General features: G+C 58.2%; 1 protein-coding gene across 2 annotated transcripts in view; it reads left to right on the top strand.

Moving 5' to 3' along the window:
* Zmiz1 (zinc finger, MIZ-type containing 1) overlaps positions 1 to 14,806 on the top strand; it is a gene marked incomplete in the record, with an annotated part of 196,207 nt that overhangs the window by 72,102 nt on the left and 109,299 nt on the right. The window contains 1 exon segment of one of the 2 annotated variants that reach the window (XM_005389890.2): positions 1,846 to 1,923. 2 annotated transcript variants of the gene reach the window in all.

Raw genomic sequence — 14,806 nt, 5'->3', positions numbered from 1 at the left:
CTCCTCCCCGTCTGGCCAGGTGGCCAAGCCCACACAGGCTGCGAGTTTTAGGGGAGGGCCTGGGTGGGTGGGGTGCACCCTGTTGCCTGTGTCGTGGCCCCACCCTGGCTTCTGAGTCTCCCTTGGCTGAGCAGCTCCTGGGGCCTACAGGTAGCTTCCTCATTACCCCCGGATTCTCAAGAGCTCCTTAGCTGTGTGTTCTTCGGATGCTAGAGAACCTCTCGGGCTGGTGTGCAAACTGTGGCTGCTTCTCTTGTTTGAAGATTAAAGGAAGTATGTCAGAGCCCACACATGGGCTCCTGCTGTCTCTTCCAAATGGGTCATGCGTTGCAGCCTCAGTCTCTGACTAGGGACTGGTTCAAATCCTAGCACCCCTCCTTGTCCCTGTGAGACCTTGGACAGGTCCCTTCCCCTCTGTTCGATTGCGTCTTGGCATGAGCTCCTTGCCAAGGGGCTGGTGTGGCGAGGCTTTTGGCTGAGCGCCGTGAGCAGAGCTTGCTGAGCGGCGGTGTGGTGGGTGTCTCTCCTAGAGGCCTGGGTGGCGCTGGCCGAAAGAGCGGGAGCTCTCCAGCTCTGGCTTGTGTCTCCGCTGCCAAAAGAATGATTTGCTCTCTGTCAGCGGCTCTGCGGCCAGCATGCCTTCGAGAGGCCCGAGCCACGGGTGGTGGGGAGGGAGGCAGGATGTCGCTCCAGTTCCCCTCCATTCTGTGACGTGCTGTGTGACCTTGGGGCATCAAAGCCAAGGGCTCTGTATGTTCCAGATGGCAGCCTTTGGGGGCTGCCAGTGCCCAAGGGGCAGGAGGTGAGGTCATTGATTTTCCCTGTCACAGGGTGGGGACGAGGCCTTGCGAGATAATCCAGGCTCCACCTGTGAGTCCGACCCTTTCACAGTCTGTACGTTTGTGTAAGGGGAATCCCTAATCCTCCCACAGCCCCCCTTGGGAAACCGAGGCAAAGGGGGATTAGGGACTCCCCTTACAACCATGTCCCGGCCCCACGCTTTGTAAGGGGGTGAAAGGGGTTTTGAACCGCATCATTTTCATTGCCTATGCCAGTCACCAGGCCTCACTGGGGGGGGATCCTAGTCTCCCTGGCCACCCGGCCAGCTGCTCGGTAACGTAGCCTGGTCTCAGGCCTCCCCCAGCCCTAGGTGGGTACAGAAGCCTGTCATGGCCTCTGCAGCCACAAACCTTGGCCTCCCTCCCGCCAGCCCCACCCATCCCAGCATCTCCTGCTGCTTCTGCTGCTCTGTCCCTCCTGGACCCTGGAGCGGCCGCGCTAGTCTCCTTGACCCTCCCAAACCCTCTCTCTCCACAGCCATACAGGTCACCCCAAACCAGAACTGGGGACACCTGAGCCACTCAGCTATGCCCATTCCATGGTGTCCCCCTCCCTCCTTGACTGTCCCCCCGAGCCACCCTTGTGCTCCTCCCCCCATACCACTCTTGAGGCCTCCCCTAGGCCAGGCCTTCTTCCCACGCCTGCCTGGAATGCTGTTCCTGCACCTTGGCTTGACGCCCCCTGCCTCAGCCTTCAAGCTCGCTTCCCCACCGGGGCCAGCGTGATCTTGTCTGCCGTGCAGCCCTTGCACCGTTCTTTCTGTTTGGTGTCTCTTTTAATTTTGTGTTGTTTAAATTTTGTGCTGCTTTTCTTCTTGGCTCATTGTCTGAGATCCCATGGGGCTGGGGACCCTGTCACCGCTCTGGGGGTTCATGGCATGTGTTGAGTAAATGCGTGACCGCCCCTTCAGGGACAGTGTGGCTGGGGACTTGACCGCAGGCAAGGGCCTTGGCTACGTGGGGGCTGTACTACCTTCCCTGACCTGGACCCCTGCTCTCTCTGCAGGAGGATGGAGCTAGACTGAGGGCCGAGAGCTGCTGACTGGCACTGGGGAGGGACACTGGTGACGCTCAGACCACAGAGGTAGGTATGTACTGTCACCCTGATCTCAGGACCCTGTGTGGCCCGAGCTGGTGCCCCAGCCCTCAGGGGTGGGTTGGGTGCTGCCACCTCACTGGGTCATCCCTGTGTCCCTGTGCACTCCATTCCACACCTCTTTGGCCTGGTCTGTCTCTGGTGTGACTGCTGGAAGCACACCCAGGAGAGAGGCGCGCCTGGCATCCTGAGCCACGGCCTGGCAGCCCTGCCTGCTCCACCCTGAGTCTTGAAGGGGTGCATGGGCCACCACACTGAGCCAGGCAGAGAGACCTGGCATGGTCACCACTGTGGGTCACAAATGCCGAGGTGGCACTGCAGGGGTAAATTCTGACTCTGGTGCTCGTCTGCTGTGACCTTGTATGATTGCTCTGGGCCTCAGTTTACCTGTCTGTCAATAGGGGTGGGTGGCAGTACATGCCCTGCTGCTGTGTTGAAGGAACCGCACAGCTGGAACACAGCAGTCCTCCGAGGGTATCAGCTTTCCTGTCCCCCCAGCCCTGGCCACACTGTTCCCTCTCTGGAGCACCTACCAATGCCTGGAGAGACATAAAATAGGCCCTGGCCTGAGCAGGGCACCTGGGTCCCTCGTGAGCTCCTGAGAGTGGCTGGAACCAGCAGGTCCTGATACTGGGCCTCTCATGTGGCCTCTGGCCTGGACACCAGTGTCTGTCATGGGGTGGCATTGGAGGGTTGCTCCCACCTAGTCACACACCAGATGGTGACCTGCGAGGCCCTCAGCCCACAGAGAGGATTCGCCAGGATGCGCACTCAGCCCAGGGCTCTTCGGCCCACAGCACCTTGGCACCGGGCCAGTGGGAGAGTGAGGACCCTTGCGCCAGCACAGAGGCCTCACCTGTGGCCGGGAGCCCAGTGTCCGCAAGCAGGGTGGCAGGGCTGAGCCGCCCTGGGCTCTGGAACCTGGGCACCGGGCTTTGTCTACTTCCTGCTCCCTGCGTGTGTACCTTGGGCCAGTCCTTTTCACGCTGTAGAGTGTCACTCAAAAATGAGGACAACTGTGACACTATTGCGGATGGGCTGTTGTAAGTGACAGTGCTCAAGAAACCATGAATACTTGGTTTTATTTTTGTCCTTTTTTTTTTTTTTGAGACGTACTCTTATTATGTAGCCCAGGCTGGCCCTGAATTTGCTGTCCTCCTGCCTCAGTCTCCCAGGCACTGGGATTATAGGCATGGATTACCACTCTTAGTTCTATGAATACTTTTAATCGTATATCTTGCTGAGATAACAGTGCGTACCTGTAATCCCCGCATGTGGGAGACTGAGGCAGGAAGATTGCTGTAAATTCAGGGCCAGACTGGGCTTCCTCCAGAGGCTTGGTATGGCTAAGAAGTTGATCGAGCTGTAAGTGGCAGGGTGGGGATTTGAAACAAGGTCCTCAAAACTAGACAACCAGAATGCCTCAGAGACCACGGATGGAGCCACACAGGGCTCCATCCATGCTCAGCCCCTGAGCCTGCTGCTGCCAGGAGCCAGAGAGAGCCCTCCAAGGCTGGCAGTGAGCCCCCTCCCCCGGGGGCTTTCCACATTCCCGTCTGCTAGGGGAACCCACTGCTAATTGTCAGGTAACCTTTGAAATTCTCCTTCACGGTGGGTTCTCTTTTCGGATGTTTTTCAAGGTAATTCATTCCCTTTCCAGAAATTGCCAGTGGTGGAGCGTGAGGCAGCTGGTAATTAATCATAAGAGCTGCTTCGAGTTTATTCTTAAAAAAAAAAAAGAAAGAAAGAAAGAAAGAAAATGAGGAACAGTAAGCCTTGGTGAAAGGAGACAAGAAAACTGCTCCGAGGCAGAGGCGGTAATCAATACCTGTGTCCTAGAAACGGCCTGGCAGACGTGGGGACATCTCCCTTCCTCCCAGACCAGGCAGCTGGTCAGTGCAGGCCGCAGAGTGAGGCTCTCGTTCTGACCCTTGGCTCCCTGGGTGACTCTGGGAAGCTACTTCCTCTCCTTGGACTCAGTTTTGCCACCTGTAAAATGGGTGAAGAGCCAACAAAGACTATCATTCAAAATATATTAGGTTGTCCCCACCTTTGCCACATCCCGCTACCTGGCACGCTGCAGTTGCCCCAAGGATATTTCACTGAGCAACATGCTCCTCCTATGTCCCGGGTACCAGTCCTTGAAGGAGAAGCTGGTACAGCCTATGGCTCAGGGACCATCAAGGCAGTGGGCCAGGGTGAAAAGACAGCCTGACCTGGAGGACTCTAGCCAGGGGAGTGCAGTGCCCGTGGTGTCAACCACACTGTCCTTGGTATATGCAAATGTAGTCCTCCAAAATTCAGCTCTCCGATTCAGAGCTGTTGGAGTTGATTTGATTTGATTTTTAACGCTGCTGCTTGGATGTGATGAGTTCCTTGTTGCTAAACGTGTGCAAGTTGGATTTGGGTTTGCTGGGACACTTGGGCAGCAGACTGGCCAGGGCCCTGGCGCATCCCTGAGTCTTATGATTAATGGCCCCAGGGACCCCCACGGGAGCCCCGCCCCTGCCCAGGTGGACGCAGCATGGAAGTCTCACAGCAGATGAGGTCCGCTGCCGTGGGGTGTCCATGCCCTGGCCCTGCTGTGGGCCCCGTTCTCTGCCCAGAGCCCTGTGCAGCGACCCAGCCCCAGCAGAGGTTGAGGAGGCGCTAGGTTTCAGGAAGGAGCGCAGGGGCACGGGTGGGTCAAGCGTGCTGGCTGTGGTGCGATACAGAGCCTGTGTGGCCATTTGCGGACAGCTGAGGGACAGGGAGACCCGGGTGTGTCCAGACCCCCACGGGAAGCTTCCCATCAAGACCCTTCTGTCAACCCACAGTCACACTGGCCAGGGCGGCCCTGCTGCCCGTGTGCGACCCACCAAGGGATGGCATTCGGGCATCCAGGTCCCAGAGTTCCAGCCTCCCCTTCCCAGTAGCCAGTCCTACTGTGGACCTCCTGGGTCTCCGGCCTGAGTCTCGAGTCTGCCAGGCCTGTGCGTGTGTGCATGTGTGTGCTCGTGTGTGTGCACATGTCTCTGGGGCCTTGCAGGGGTGGGCAGTGTTCTGTCTCCCCGAGTCTCCATCTTTCTACCTCTCCCCGTCTCTGTCTCTGTCTCCCTGTGGCCCCATGCACCCACTCCCCCTCTATGGTCACCCGCCCCTGATGTCCCTGTGAGCCCAGCCCCTCCACACCCCTCTCAGATCCACTCCTGCCAGCCTCCCCAGCAGCTCATCTGCACTGTCACCGCCTCCTGTCATCTCTAGGCTGGGCAGAGCAGGGATGTCCTTCTGGCCCTCACCCTGCCACCCCTTGGAGGTGTCCAGGCAGCATCCTGCACTCCAAGTTGCTCAGAGGCTACGCTCTGTGTGGGGCCAGGTGCCATCCCCTCCCCAGGGACCTGAGCCACTTGGGATGGAGACAGCGCTTCCAGCTGAACGGGCAGGCTCAGGGCCCACCCATGGCTACCCGGCTGCCCAGAGACAGGGGCTGCAGGAGAAAGTGCTGCTGGAAACCTGGCGTTTCCCCCAGCGCTAATGAAATTCCTGCTATAATTAGAAGTGAGGTGTCAGGAGCCGCAGCCTGGAGGGAGGGTGGGTGAGCTCATGAATAAACACTCTGTCCTCCCCCAAGGGTAGAGTGTGCTGCAGGGGGGATCGTGGGGCGTCTCAGGGACATGGACCTCCACCCCCCCCCCCGCACCACCAGCTCCCTTCATCCTATCCCTCCCTGTCCGTGGGGTGGGGTCAGCATCGCCCTCACAGTGCCTGCCAGGTACCTGGCCTGAGAAGCCACTGTCATCGGGCCAGGGACCTTTCGCAGCCACATCACTTACCAGCTGCAGCTGCGGCAGCTCCACCTGCCTGCCACCCCTCCTCGCACGTCTACCTCCCGGGCGGCACCTCTGTGGCCAAGTGCTCCATGGTCCTGACACCTGCCGCAAACCATGGTTCCTACACACGGAGAGCACAGCCTCCACCCCCGGGGGCCCCAGCACCAGCTCCCTGGAAGCCTGTCCTACACGCCTGACCCTTCCTTTGCACATGTTCTCTCCCCAAATCCGTGCTGGTCTGGTGGCCATGGCTGCTTCCTATTGATTACATATGGGAATGATGATCTATTGGAGACACCATTGTTTTCCATCTCTTCTCCACTCTGAGTCTGGGAAACCTGGTGCATTTGATATGCACGCTGCATCTTCACATCTTCTGTTGCCCCACAGCCCCCTGGTGGCTCCTAACTACGTAGTGGGTCGTAGAGGCTTGGAGGGACCAGCTGCCTCACTTTGCAGGTGGGGAAACTGAGACTGGGCCAAGGCAGTGTTAAGGGGGGAGCTTGCTGAGCGCGTGCTCTCCTCGGAGGCTAGGATCCCCTGTCCTGCAGCGCAGGAAGAGGCAGGCAGGACTGTGACAGCAGCTCACACAACAATCAGGGAACAAATGTTGGTAAGGGTTCCATTCCCACCCCGTGGGTTGCTGTAGCTGAAGCTGCCCCCACCTAGTCCCCAAATAGCCCCAGACCAAGACAGCCACCACAGGCAGTGCCCCATGGGGACCAGTCTGTCCTCACCCGTCCTGACTTCCAGACAGCAAGCACACAGTGGAGACAGGTGCTCGAAGGGTGAGAGCCACCCCAGGGAAGCAGGACATCCCTCCCTCCACCCTCCCTAGCCGCCTAGGACTCAGTCTGAATTGTGGATGTCCCCACTGAACCTGGTTTCCGGGTGTGGAGGATGCTGGCTTCAAGAGCCGCAGGGGAACAGGCCTCTCCAGAGCCTCCACCCTCCTGAGCAGATTTTCCCCTTTGTTCCCCGGAGCCCCCTCAGCTGTGCTTGGCTGCTCGCTCTGTTTCTGGCCAACCCCCTTGCTTGGCTCTGTCCAGGCAGTGTGAAGGGGTGTCAGGAAGGGTCAGACCCCAGGCTCCCCTTCTTCCGTGGGGACAGCCACTGCCCACCCAAGAGGAGCTCAATGGGCATCTTCCTCACTGTCCCGGCCCAGGGAGACTGCTGGCCCCTTGAAGGCCCAAGACAGGCTCTGAGCTGCATCCCCAGGCGGTGACGTCAGTGTGCTCCCCACCCGTACCCACCCTGACTGCTGGGTGAGCTGTGCCCTAGAGAGCTGACTGGTTAACACAGAGCAGGGAGTCGGGGCTCTCCAAGCTTTGGGAAGCCTCCTCTCACACCTGTCTCCAGTTCTGCGTGTCTCACCCTCCACAGCTCTCGTTTGGGGAGCTGTACACCATGTCTCCCAGCTGCTTGGGACCTCTGCCACTTCCCTGAGGCAACATAAGGGCCTCTTTCTGAGCCTGAGAGCTCTGTTGCATAACCTCTGTGCCATGCTCCCCAAACCACCTGTCTGGCCATGCTCTGGTCAGTGTGGTGGTCTGGCTTGAGACACTGACCCTCCTAGGGTAGCCCTGTGAGCTCTCCCCAGCCTCATTCCCGGCCAGGTCCCCTGTGGTACCCACCCTGCCCTTGTCACTGCCCCATGCACCCTGCCAGCTCCCCGTTCTTCCTGCCCAGCAGCTGCAGGTGGCCAGGGCTTGAGCCAGGAAGGCTTTGATGAACTGGAACCTGTCCACAGCCTGGAACATTTCTCTGTGTATGTGGAAAAAAACACAGGGAATGTCCTGGTATCCTTGAGGAAGCTTAGCCTGTGCCCAGTCACAGCTGCAGAGAGGTGGTAAAGGTCATCTTTCTCCTGCTGGCGGCTCCTCCAGTGGCTGCTCAGATACATCCTTTGCTGGAGAACTCACCAGCAACCATTTGGCCATGGATTCGGGGCGTGAAGGATGCAGTGTGGCATGTGGTTCCAGACAGCTCTGGGTTCCAGTCCCTGCCTTCCCCCCAGGACGCTGGCCTCCCTTGGCCTCCCTTGGCCTCCCTTGGCCTCCCTTGGCCTCCCTTGAGCTTTCAAGTGAAAGTTTTGGGGGTGGCACTTGTGGATGGGGGAAATGCTTAACCAGCCTGCCCTTGTACACAGGCCACCTGGGCGCTGGTTTGCGTGCAGGTTCCCAGGATCTCTCCTGGAGTCTGATTCTGTAGGTCTGGAGTTAGACCCAGGCATCTGAATTTTTAACATGTGCCCCAGATCATACCTGTGCCTGGCCAGTCTGCAGTGCACCGGAGCCTGCAAAGGGTGGCCAGCCTCCAGGCCAGACCTTGGACACTGACATATCCCCACTGCAGGAGCACTGACATGGGCAGTGCTTCTGTGTGGTTTAGCCCTTGTGCCAGCAAACCAGGGGTCTCTGATCTGTAAGGGCTCTCACTGCTCAGAAAGCCTCATATAGTCTGACGGACATTTCCCGCTGTCCCCCTTCCAGGCTGTCGTTCAGCCACATTCCTTTTGGCCACAGAGAATCCAGCTTAGCAGCCTCCTGCCAGCTCCAGAGCCCCAGGGACAGAGCTGTCCTCTGAGCATGATGTACCATTAGTGGCCTTCGCCTTCGTCTTCCAGGAACCCTCTGGCTTGACAAGAGTCTGCGGGATCCGCTCAGATCCAACATCTTTTCTGCAGACCAAGCTGAGCTGTTCCCCTGAGCTGCCCGAGGGAGACAGGAGGGGACAGGGGCGGATGGGGCTGTCTGGCCCCTCAGAGTGTTGTTGATGCTGTGTCGGTGTCAGAGCCCTTACTGTTACAGGCAGGGAAACTGAGGCTTGGCGTGGACTGTGCCTTGCCAAGCCACCCAGGGAGGCTGTAGGGAGTGCAGTGGGCTCCTGGACCTACAGTCTGGTCTCTGGGCTGCTGTACACCATTTAGCTCCCTGGGGAAGTCCACCCAGGACAAGGCCTTGGCCTAAACCATTGTTCACAGCCCCCGGGAAAAGACAGGGCCACATCAGCACAGGGGCTCAGGGGCCCCTGTTCCCCAGCACTGGTTGCTTCCTTGGCCCACACCATCAGCCCAAATCCACAGCCCCCTCTTGGTCCCAGGTGCCCACCCATAGAAACTGTCCAGGAATATCATGTGAGCTCCAGAGGTAGGACAGTGCCCAGATTCCCTTGCCCGATTTCCACTCTGCAGTGCCCAGGAGCGTAAGGGAGGTAACAGAGCTGGATCTGTCCTAATGAGACTTGTTTGAGGCGGCTGGACCCTGGCAAGGCCCAGAGAAGGAATTATTCGGCACTGGGTCTTCACCCCTCCACCTGGATGATGTCAGGGCTCAGGGTCTGCGTGGTGCTGTCACTCAGAAGAGGGACCAGAGCTTCTCTCCTTGCTAGCATCCGCTTGCACAACCAGCTGAGGGTGCAGGGCTGCCATGGTGACCCTAGCTGGGTGTACACTACGGGGCCACCTCCTAGCCTTTGTTCGGGGCAGCCCCTGCTTGCTACGCGCTCCCCCTGCAGTTGCTAAGGCAGCAGTGTGTGATACGCTCCTACTATTTGTGTGGGCCTGTGATCTGCTCTGGGGAGAGCCATCCCGGAGCCATGGCACGGGTCACAGTGTGGACACATGCAAAAGCAGGGCCATGTGTTGAGATCCAGAAAGGAGGGGGCCTTGGGAGTGAGGTACAGGGAAGGCTTCCCGGAGGAGGTGGATTGGAGCCATTGACACTCAGGTACTCAGGGATGTTGGGTGGGGCTAGAGGAGAGGCAGGGGCTGGCATCTATACCAGAGCATGTGGACAGCGCACACACCTGCTCTCTCCAGGGCGGGTAGTAGCAGGGGGGTGGGGGCAGGGGTGCTAGGCAGACTGAAGCATTGTTGGGCAGCCCCAGGCTCGCACCAGGGCACCATCGATACCTGTGTCGTAGCTGCACTGTGAGTGTTGCAGTAAGTAGCATGTCCCAGGCACCCCATAAATGCTGCCTGACTGCAGGGGACACTCCTGTGTCTACGGAGTGACCGAGAACCCAGACTGGGAAACAGCAGGGACAGGAGGCAGGCCCCTGGGATTTGGGGACAGGGACAGAGCCAAGGACAGCTGGCCTCATTCATTGGAACCCAGAGGAGCTGGCCATCTTCCTGAGCTACCGCCTGGCCTCCCTGTAGGCCTGGTGGCATGTGGTGGAGCGGGGACGTAGTGGGCGAGGGTGCTTGGGCCAGCTGCAGAGTGGCGGCTAGCTCTGTGGGGCGCATTTGCACTGGGCATTGGGCGCATGTACAGAAACACCACATATCACTGGGCCCCTGGAACAGGAGCACATCTGTCACTGAAGGGCAGAACCCAGCTAAGCTACAGGACCCAGAGATGGTAATGACTAGGATATTACTAGCAATAACAATGGCATTGGCATCCTCCCTCTCCATGACAACTGTGTCCTTGGAGGTGGGGACTGTAGTCATCTCCATTCTGTGGATGAGGAAACTGAGGCAGAGGTAGCAATGTGCATCCTCTGACTCTGACCTCAACGTACCTAACTTGGATGTCACCTCCCCCACCAAGATTGCCTGCACAAGGGTCCCAGGGAGCACCTCTCTGGACACAAAGGAGGAGGAAGACACACGCTCCCCAAAACCTCATCTGAAAGTCTCCTGTTACCGATCTTCACACGGGCCCTGCCTGTGCCTGCCTGCCCGCCCGCCAGAAAGCTGACCGCCAGCGGTTAGAGGATGGGTCCTTCCCCCGTGGGCCTTTTGTAACGGAAGTCAATTTTCTGCCAGGCTTTGGTGCCGGGCGATGCAATAACTCAGGTGTTTAAATGGTAATGAGCATGGGGCCAGCCAGGGAGAAGGCAGTGAGTCAGAGCAGGTTTTGGCTGGAATTAAAAGTGCTTAATCTTAGTACAGTGTGATTTTTCCAAATCTGCACACTTTGGTCCAAGAAGGAGCTGACCCAAGACCCCAGGTTCCCTCTGCCTGGGGCTGGGTTCCCTGGGACTGGACCGCAGGAACTTCCATGGCCCTGTGAGAGGCCACCGGGCTGGGGAGCTCCTCAGCGGGAAGGTGGCATCATCTCAGTGGCTCTGGGCGCAGCTCAGGGCCAAAGGGGCAGAGGACAGCCCGGTGACCGAGGTGCCAGGACAATCTGCTGCTTTGGGGGTGGAGGAGGGGTTCTCTGGAAGGAAGAGTTTTAAAGATGGACCTCAGTCAGCAAATAGAGAGAGCAAGTGACCTGCCCGAGGCCACCGGCCGGGATCCGTCCCCCAGCCCTTGCGGTCACTCACCGTGTTGTGCTGCCCTGCATGGCTGTGACTTTGTTGGCGAGCGTGTCGTGTGTCTGGGGAGTCTTAGTGGTAGCTGTGTTCATTAGCACTTACTCCAATTACTTCAGATGCATCATCTAATTAGCCTTCATACAAGTCTGTTTTAAACAGGAGAAAACGGAATAGCAGACCAAGGAAGTAAAATGGCCATGGTCGTACAGCTGCTGAGAAGTGGTGCTAGGATTTGAGCTTGGCTGCATCTAACGTTCAAGGCCAAGTGCTCAGCCTCCGTGCAGGCACCGGGCATGTGCCTGAGCTTTGAGGGGGCTGAGTGCCTGCCACACAGGAAGATCAGAGGAGGCTGTATGGAGGGCGTGTCAGCATTTTCTTTTCTATGGGCTTGGTCTGTAACCATCAGGACCCTGGACCTTCCAGAGGCTCTTCCTTGGTGTCTCGAGGGCTGGGTACACAATACCTGTGCCCTCCGGATTCCATAGGGATTGTTGGGGCAGCCAGCCCAGAGCCCTCCACGGGGAGAGTCGATGGCCTTGGGGACCCACCTGCCAGCCAACTGGGTCAGCCTCAAGGCTACCTGAGACATGCAGTGCCTGCTGGGAGGGGCGGGATGCGAGGCTCCGGAAAGAACCGCAGGAACACACACAGGTACTACAATCCCTGGGCCCCAGCTCTGACCTGCCGAGGGGCGGGTAGAAGGAGCAGCATGGAATGGCCCTTCCAAGGACCACACCTCGGTTTGATAGGCACTGGGGAGCCAGCGAAGGTTGGGACCCATAAGGTGACACTGGGCACTATCTCCCTGGGCCTTTCCCTGCCATCCGACATGTCAGATCCCAGAGCCAAAAGCAGCCAGGATGGGTGCTGGCAGGAAGGGTGCGCCTGTTGGTGATGGTTTTGTAACTGAGCTGCCCTGCTTCAAGCCTGACCTTTTAAAATCCAAGCCCAAGCCGGGTGGTGGCGCACACCTGTAATCCGAGCACTCAGGAGGCTGAGGCAGTAAGATCGTGGTGAGTTTGAGACCAGCCTGGGCTACAAAGTGAGCTCAAGGCCAGTCTGAACTGCATGGGGAGACCCTGTCTCAAAAAGACAAAAAATAAAATAGAATAAAATCCATGCCCAGTGTGGGCAGGGCTTGGGATATTCAAAGTATTTACTCAGAAATGGGGTAGTACGGGAAGGGGTGTGCACAGACCAGCAGCTCACGCAGATGCTGGCTGAACGTGAACCCTTGGAGATGCAGGATGTTAGAGGCTGAGGCATCGGAGGATGCATCAGTCCCACCTCTGCTGCAGGAGGGAGGAAACTGAGACCCAGAGCTGGGCAGGGCTTCGAAGAGACCCAGAGTCAGCTCCCAGGGTAGTGTGGAGCGCAGGATGCACGGGCATCCTCTTATCCCTAGACATCAAGGTCACAGTAACCAGATACGGAGGGAGACCAGGGGACAGCAGTCTCACCAAAGCAACTGGAGAGCCTGCTGGGGGCTGGGTGCCCATCTGCCAATCTCTGCTCACTGTCTGCTGTGCTCTCTTTGGTCTGTGCCCTTGCATCTTAAAGTGAGGCCCTTCCGAGGGTGGCCTGTGTGCCTGGCCTATCTCTGCCTCCACCTTGGAGCAGGTTTGTGCCAGGAATTTCCAGTTGGCACCCTCTTTCCTTTTTCCCTCTCTCTGGGAGTGTGCATGTACTTGTGCGCTCTGTGTGTGTCCTGCCCCGTGCTTAACCCCCCTTGCATACACACACACACACACACACACACACACACACACACACACATCTGGGCCTCTGGGCTGCCTGCAGGCTCACCTCACTCCCTAGGGCCTCCACATAGTTCCCACGGGCTGGGAACCCGTACGTTCTATGTACACTGGCTGCATGACCATCTCTGCAGCAAGCACCCTCAGCTTCCTGGGAATTTCCCAAAAGCACTGTGTGTGTCTGGAGCAGCCCTCCTTGCACGGCCTTCAGACTCACGGAAGCCCAGCCATCACCATCACCCATTTCCCCAGCCTGAAAAATGGCTCCCACTCGGAAGCAGGGATGCCCAGATGGGAAGGGACAGGGAGGGGACAGTTTGTGATAAATGCAAACAAAAAAGGGACTCTATTCCCTGAACAGGTACCCTTTCAACACGCCTCCTCTCCCTAGAGACGCCATGAATGTGTGGCTAGAGGGGAGGGTTCCATGCCTCTCCAAACCCGCTGTGAGCAGAGCTCACAACCCAATCCCCACCCCTCAGTCATCCAGCTGCTGTTTATTTAGCAGCTACTGTGTACCAGATACCTCAGTGAGCAAGAGACAGGGTCTGTGCATCACAAAGCTGGCAGGCTAGCAAGCAGAAAAGACCTCAGAGGCCTTGGAGGCCTCTGACAGCTCACTTGATTTCCTCCTGGATCGTGTAGCTAGGGACTCTGCAGCCCAGGGTGTGGGAGTCAGCTGAGACCCTTCTGTGTGCAGGGCAGAGCCTCCACCCCGTCAGAGTAGCCCACATGTTCTGTGCACACCAGCTGCATGAACGCCTCTGCTGTGAGCACCTCAGTTCACTGGGAATTTCCCAGAAGCACCTGGGCGTGGGCAGGGCTGGCAGGAGACCAGCTTGCTGGTGAGTCTGGGGAAGGGTGGCCTCAAACAGCAGCAGCAGAGCCAAGGACAGCTGAGGCAGGCTGGACGGGGCAGCCCAGGCAGCTTTGCGAGACTCCACCTTGCCCTAGAGAGGGTCTTCAGTCCTCTGAGCCTGTTTCCTCACCTAGGCAATGTGAGGATCAGACAGCTCACAGACTGGTCCTGTGGCCTCCGTGATGTCCTGGTACCCGGCCTGTGGTAGGCATGCGGTAGTGTCAGCTGTCAGCACTGTCATCAGTGGGGTGTGGGACTGTCTGTTTGCCAGGCACTCTGAGGTCCTTCTTTCTTTGCTACTACTCTGGTGACCTTGGAAGCCTTTCTCTCTGTGGGCCTCTATTTCTCCGTGTGTCCAGTAATGGGGAGGCCAGGGTGTGGAGTCTGGGGAGTGTGTCTTGAGGGCATGAAGTGCCACCAAAGCCATGTAAACTGCGTGGCACATGGCAGGAGCTGCGGGGAGCAAGGTCCCTCATGGGTTCCCAGCCGCAGCAGGGACTGGAGCTGCACACAGTCAGGTCTGTAGAGCACAGCGCCTGGCAGGGACCTGTAAATTCAAAACACGATGTTTCCTGTTGGAGGCCAGTGCAGGGCTGGACTCACTGTGGCCTTGGAAAGCTGGCCTCGAGCTCAGGAAGCCCTGCTCCCCGCAGCACCGGCCACAAAAACAGTGGAAAAGTGAAACCTTTTCAAGTCTGTGTTTCCACTGTAAACAGGGGGTAAAGCTGGCCCCTGGCCTCCTGCAGCCTCCCAGCCAGGCTCCCCCATTCCCCACCCAGCCTCCCCGGCACCTCTCCCAGCCTGCCCAGCCCTTAGCCCTCGCTCCACCCTGAGACTGGGAAGGGCAGGAGAAGACCCCAGCACACAGAGGTGGATAGGGGTTGCCCAAAGCCACCCAACAAAGGAGGGAAGCCAGACCCAATCTCCTCTTTCCCGCTCTGACACTGCTGGGACCTGCAGGCGACAGAGGGAGCCCTGGTGGGGCAGCTGTGCCTCAGGGAATCTCCTCCACCTAACTTGACACCAGTTTCTTTGACGTTGGCCTCTAAATGGGGAAATCTGGCACAAGAAGCATTTAGTGGAAGTGACTTATTGATCTTCAACTTTATAACATCCTTTCTCCCCTTGTAACACGTGCTCGTTGGAGAAGGCCTGGAGGTCACAGGAAAGTGGAAGAT

This window comes from Chinchilla lanigera, unplaced genomic scaffold (assembly GCF_000276665.1).
Source record: "Chinchilla lanigera isolate Chin_1 unplaced genomic scaffold, ChiLan1.0 scaffold00036, whole genome shotgun sequence".
NCBI classification, from domain to species: domain Eukaryota; kingdom Metazoa; phylum Chordata; class Mammalia; order Rodentia; family Chinchillidae; genus Chinchilla; species Chinchilla lanigera.
Note: the sequence above shows the minus strand (reverse complement) of the source record. Positions and strands in the feature narration are given on the sequence as shown.